This window comes from Apium graveolens, chromosome 9 (genome assembly GCF_009905375.1).
Source record: "Apium graveolens cultivar Ventura chromosome 9, ASM990537v1, whole genome shotgun sequence".
NCBI lineage: Eukaryota > Viridiplantae > Streptophyta > Magnoliopsida > Apiales > Apiaceae > Apium > Apium graveolens.
In genome coordinates this window covers 175,319,235-175,326,117 of record NC_133655.1, presented here as the reverse complement: position 1 = coordinate 175,326,117, position 6,883 = coordinate 175,319,235, and positions in this window count along the sequence as shown.

Genomic DNA, 6,883 nt, shown 5'->3' with positions numbered 1-6,883 from the left:
ATCTTCCACTTCAACATATGTGAGTACAAACTGAGACTGTTATCAAATTTTATTCAAAGATAATCCAAGTAAAGGATTAGACTGAGAAATCAGAACTTAGACCTATACCAGAACTTAACAGTCATCAGAACATAATTTCTTAACTCGAAAAAGGAATGCCCATCTTAGTAAATCCTCATACAAGTTCTGAGTTATGGACGTCAGAACTTAATCATCATAACGTGTAACTTAGAACTTGTCCTCAGAATTTGTGCAATAATGACACAATGACTGTTTATCTAAAATAACATAGACCACCACAGAAATTTTCATCATTCAGATGGAGTGATTAGTGTGTGCATTAAGCTAAAAACAGACAAAGAGTAAAGTCTGATTCACTTCAGTATATCTTAGAAATAAGGCAAAACTAAAATTTTGCTAAAGATCTGTCATTATCCTGAAACCTACTGATGAATGAGTTCATGCTTGAGTCCACCTCAACTGTTTTGTGGTCATTTTATGCATCTTTTGAAATTCTATTTTACAGTGGCTTCTCAGTGTAAGTGAGTCACGATTGTTTATTAGAATTTATGCTATTATCAGAGTATTTCTCCAGTAATCATAGAGTGTGAAAAGTCACCAAGAAAATATTTTGCTTTTCTAATGCATATTTACTTAATACCAGCAATGCACTTGGGTCGTCCCTTCCACATTTTTACTCTAGATCTCAAAGGAGTACCTGATTTTATTCTATGATCTTTTTGCTTTTTCTTTTGATAAGGGAGGTTTATCAGCACTTAGTACATTCAGCAGTTTTACTAGTATCAGAACTTAACAGATGAGTAGCATTATTCTAATTTGTGACTTAGTAATAAGATATACAAAGTGAACTTAACTAAGCTCAGTTATCAGAATTTGCTAGTGTCATAAGATTTCCACTGAAATAATTACTTCTTCCATGGAATCATTTGTTTATTGAAGACTACTAGGTCAGTATCTAGCACAGTTATCCTCATAGGATTGAATAATTACTGAAACAGACATATCACTTATCAGAGTTTAGAAACATATATCAGACAACAGTCAGTACTTAAAAATATTTAGCAATTAAGCACAGAATACACAATGAGATTAATTCTATAAATACTGAGCATAAAGTCTGATAACACAGAACAAGTCTAAGCAGATTTAGAGAAGGAACCTGAAACCATTCCAAGTTCATTTACCAATCTTGTAAAAGTAGCTTCACATAATGGTTTTGTGAAGATATCTGCCAACTGTTGATCTGTGGGAACAAAATGCAATTTCACTGTACCTTCATCCACATGTTCCCTGATGAAGTGGTACCTGATGCTGATGTGCTTTGTCATAGAGTGTTGAACTGGATTACCTGTCATAGCAATAGCACTTTGATTATCACAGTAAATAGGGATTTTGAAATATGTTAACCATAATCCAGTAACTGATTCTTCATCCAAAGAATCTGTGCACAACAGCTTCCTGCAGCAATATACTCTGCTTCTGCAGTTGATGTGGAAATTGACTTTTGTTTCTTGCTGTACCAAGAAACCAATCTGCCTCCAAGAAATTGGCAGCTTCCACTTGTGCTTTTCCTGTCAATTTTGCAACCTGCAAAATCTGCATCTGAGTAACCTATTAGTTTAAAATCTGATTCTCTAGGATACCATAATCCCAGAGCAGCTGTTTCTTTAAGATACTTAAAGATTCTTTTTACAGCTGTTAAGTGAGGTTCTCTTGGATCTGCTTGAAATCTTTCACAAAGACAGGTAGCATACATGATATCAGGTCTACTAGCAGTTAGATAGAGTAGAGAGCCAATCATACCTCTATAGTCAGTAATATCTACTGATTTACCGGTATCCTTATCCAGTTTTGTTGCAGTGGCCATTGGAGTGGATGTACTTGAACAATCTTGCATTACTAATTTCTTTAGCAAGTTTCTGGTGTACTTGGTTTGACAAATAAAAGTGCCTTCCTCATTCTGCTTGACTTGAAGGCCCATAAAATAGCTAAGTTCCCCCATCATACTCATCTGATATCTTGACTGCATTAGTTTGGCAAACTTCTTGCAAAGTTTGTCATTTGTAGATCCAAAAATGATATCATCAACATAAATCTGGACCAGAAGTAAGTCCTTTCCATGGTTGAGGTAGAACAGTATTTTGTCTATTGTCCCTCTGTTGAATCCACTTTCCAGAAGAAACTGAGATAAAGTCTCATACCATGCTCTAGGAGCTCGCTTAAGTCCATAAAGTGCTTTATCAAGCCTGTAGACATAATCTGGATGTTTGGTATCTACAAAACCTGGAGGTTGTTCAACATATACCTCTTCCTCCAATTCTCCATTGAGAAAAGCACTTTTCACATCCATTTGAAAGACAGTAAACTTTTTGTGAGCAGCATAAGCTAAAAATATCCTTATGGCTTCTAACCTAGCAACTGGTGCAAATGTTTCATCATAATAAATTCCCTCCTGTTGAGAATATCCTTTTGCAACCAGCCTTGCCTTATTCCTTGTAATTATGCCATCACTGTCAGTTTTGTTTCTGAATACCCACTTTGTACCAACAACAGATCTATTCTTTGGTCTTGGCACTAGGGTCCAGACTTTGTTTCTTTCAAATTCATTCAACTCTTCCTGCATTGCTTGCACCCAATCAGCATCTTGAAGAGCTTCTTCTACTTTATTTGGCTCAGTCTGAGAGAGAAAAGAATTGTATAGACACTCATTTGAAGTACCTGTTCTAGTTCTGACACCTGCATCAGGATTTCCAATTATCAAATCAGGTGTATGTGATTTTGTCAACTTCCTTGCAGATGGAATGTTTTCTCTAGAACTGGATGCTCCCCCATGATCCATGTTATCTTCATTTTCATTTTCTGATGCTCCCCCTGAAACTATGCTCTCTGAGTTAGATTCTTCAGAATTAAGATTTTCAGCATTATCAGAACTTGGCTTATCAGAACTTGACGAATCAGAACTTGAAGAGCCAGATGCATGTTCTGAAGTTTCTTGAGATGTGGTAGGATCTTGAGTATGCTCCCCCTGCATAGGTGCATCTTCCTTTAACGTAGTCACCACAGTTTCAATAACATCAGAGTTTAATCCGTCAGAGTTTGTAGTATCAGGACTTAGACTGTCAGGATTTTCAGTATCAGAATATGAGTCTTCAATTTCAAATCTTAGCTGATCATGGTCAACGAAATCTTTAAGACCAGTGATCTTCTTGTCATCAAAAGAGACATTGATAGATTCCATGACCACTTTTGTTCTCAAATTATAGACTCTGAAGGCTTTTGTGGAAAGTGGATATCCAACAAAGATTCCTTCATCAGCTTTTAGATCAAACTTTGATAGCTGTTCAGGATGAGTCTTGAGAACAAAACACTTGCATCCAAATACATGAAAATATTTCAGATTTGGCTTCTTTTTCTTCACCATCTCATATGGTGTTTTTCCATGCTTGTTAATGAGTGTTGCATTTTGAGTAAAACAAGCAGTCTGCACAGCTTCAGCCCAAAAATAGGTTGGAAGCTTTGCTTCTTCAAGCATTGTACGTGCAGCTTCAATGAGAGTTCTATTCTTCCTTTCAACAACTCCATTTTACTGTGGAGTTCCAGGAGCAGAAAATTCCTGCTTTATTCCATGGCTTTTGCAGAACTCTTCCATTATCAAATTCTTGAACTCAGTGTCATTATCACTCCTTAAAATTTTCACAGAATCTTTGACCATTTTATCCAGCTGTTTGACATGATCAATCAAGATAGATGCAGTTTCACTTTTTGTGTGCAAGAAATACACCCATGTATATCTGGTGAACTCATCCACTATGACCAACGCATACTTCTTCTTTGCAATAGTCATGACATTTACTGGACCAAATAGATCGACATGTATAAGATGATAAGGCTCAAGAATTGATGATTCAGTCTTGCTCTTGAATGAAGATTTTCTTTGTTTGGCTTTCTGACATGAATCACAAAGACCATCAGGAGCAAATACTGTGTTTGGCAATCCTCTCACAAGATCTTTCTTGACCAGTTCATTTATATTGTCGAAATTTAAATGAGAGAGTTTCTTATGCCAATTCCAGCTTTCTTCAATTGATGCTCTACTTAACAGACAGATTGCAGAGCCATCAGTACTTGTTGAAAGCTTAGCTTCATAAATGTTACCATGTCTATATCCTTTCAGAACAACTTTGCCTTTAGATTTACTCACAATTTCACAGTGTTCTTCAAAGAAATCAACATGATAACCTCTGTCACAGATTTGACTTATACTCAGAAGGTTGTGTTTAAGTCCTGAGACCAGAGCTACTTCTTTAATGATGACATTCCCAAGATTGATATTGCCATATCCCAATGTTTTTCCAATATTGCCATCTCCATAAGAAACACTTGGGCCAGCTTTCTCCACAAAGTCTGATAGCAGGGCCTTATTTCCAGTCATATGACCTGAACATCCACTGTCCAGAACTAGAATATTTTTCCTGTTGCCCTGCAATCATAAAGACCACTAATTATTAGTTTTAAGGACCCAAACTTGCTTGGATCCTTTGGCCTTATTAAGTTTGTTAACATTTGCAGTGGATTTAGCATCAGAGTTTATGTTAACATTTTTCTTATCAGAATTTACATTATCAGACTTTGAATCAGAATTTATACTAGAAGGAACAATGGAAACTTTCTTCAAAGAAGGTTTTATTTGATAATAATCATAGTACAAACTATGATACTCCTTACAAGTATAAATGGAATGCCATAAACTACCACAATGAAAACAAGGATTTTGTGGTTTGTATCTAACTGACTGACTCTTAACTCCTGATTTTGAAGGTAAGGAGTTAATATTCTTATTTTTCCTGCAAAAAGAAGCCAGATGGTTAGAACTTCCACAGTTATGACATGTTTTCCTAGGAGCATCAGGAACAGGTTTATAATCATTGCTTTTATTCACACCTTCCTTTCCATTCCTATTTTTCCTAGGTGATTTTACCTTGTTTGCATTCTTGACATCTTTCAGCTTATGCTTAAGCTGCTTCTTTGTCATTAAGCCTATGTTTACTTCAGCTGTCTTTTCCTGTTTTAGTTTGTCAGAAGTTAATTCCTCTTTAACTTCTGATTTCTCATTATTAGACTTTACAGTTACAAACTTAACAGGTTTTAACTTTGGCTTTTGCTTAACAACAGGCTTAATTTCTTCAGTTCCTTTATCATTCTTATTTTCTCCATAACCTAAGCCCTCTTTCCAATTTTCACTACTTAGCAAATTTTGAGTTGTTCTGCCAGAGTTAGTCCAAGTCCTGATTATCTCTCTTTCCTTTTCTAACTCAGTTTTTAGAGATTCATTCATTTTTAGCACTTCATCCCTAACATAAAAAGCATCATCTCTATCCTTCTGAGTTTGATGGAATATAACTAACTCTTTTTCTAAGAAATCATTTCTTTTCTTAAAAACAAGATTTTCAGAAGTTAATCTTTCACATGTTAAGGTTTGATCTCTATAACTGACAAACATGGTTTTAAGATATCTTCTCAACTCATTAATATCATCAGTATGAAAAGCATAAGTAGTTTGAGGTACCTTTGTTTCAGCAGCTTCAGAACTGCTCTCAGCACTTTCTTTATCAGCATTTGCCATCAATGCATAGTTCTCCTCACTTTCAGAGTCTGAAGTGTCTGTCCAGCTTTTCTACTTTGTGACAAGAGCCTTGCCTCTGTCACCCTTTACCTTCTTGCAGTCAGGAGATATGTGGCCTTTCTCACCACAGTTATAGCATTTAACATTGGTGTAATCTCCTCTGTCAGACTTTCCTCCTCTGCCTTCAGATCTTCTGAAATTCTTCTTATCAGAACTTATGCTTTTCCTGGAAAACTTCTTTCCCTTCCTGAACTTCCTGTATGCAATCTTTGTGATTCCTTTCACCATAAGAGCACACAGCTTCATCATCTCCTCATCAGCATCAGTCTCAGGCAAGCTTTCAGAATCTAAGTCATCATCACTCTCAGAACTTGATGACTCAGTATCAGACTTTATGAAAAGAGCTTTACCCTTGTCTTTCTTTGAGGAAGCTGCTTTGGGAAATTCTTCTTCAGCCTTAAGAGCAACTGTCCTTGACTTTCCTCCTTTCCTCTTGCTTCTTTGTTCCATCTCCAGCTCGTGTGTCTTGAGCATTCCATAGATTTCGTCAAGATTTGTTTCATCAAGATTGTAGTTGTCTCTTATTGTCGTTGCCTTCAAATCCCAGCATTCAGGAAGAGCTAACAGGAACTTAAGGTTTGAATCTTCAAGATCATACTCTTTATCAACCAATGACAAATCATTCAAAAGTTTGACAAATCTATCATATAAATCATTCAATGACTCATTAGTCTTTGAGTCAAAGTGTTCATACTCTTGAGTGAGTATTGTCTTCCTGTTCTTCTTAATTGTGTCAGTTCCCTGACATCTTGTTTCCAGAGCATCCCATATCTCCTTAGCAGTCTTGCAGTTGATTACCCTGTTTGACATTACATTATCAATGGCACTATGCAGTAAGTGTCGTACCTTAGCATCCTTAGCAATTGATGCTATGTCCTCAGCAGTATAATCACTCTTCTCCTTTGGTACGGTCATTGCTGCTTCACCTGCAACTGCAACAGCGAGTTTGGTTGGTTTGTGAGGACCTTCCTTGATTCTATCAAGGTATTCTGGATCTGTTGCTTCCAGGAACATGGTCATCCTTACCTTCCATATGGGATATTCAGATGGTCTCAGTATGGGGACTCTGATGGTCTCATACCGACTCTGAATTTGTGTCTTCGGTGGTTCCTCAGTTTTAGTAGGCTTAGTTGGAGTTTCTGTGTCCGACATGATTGTGTTTGGATCTTTAACTGTATG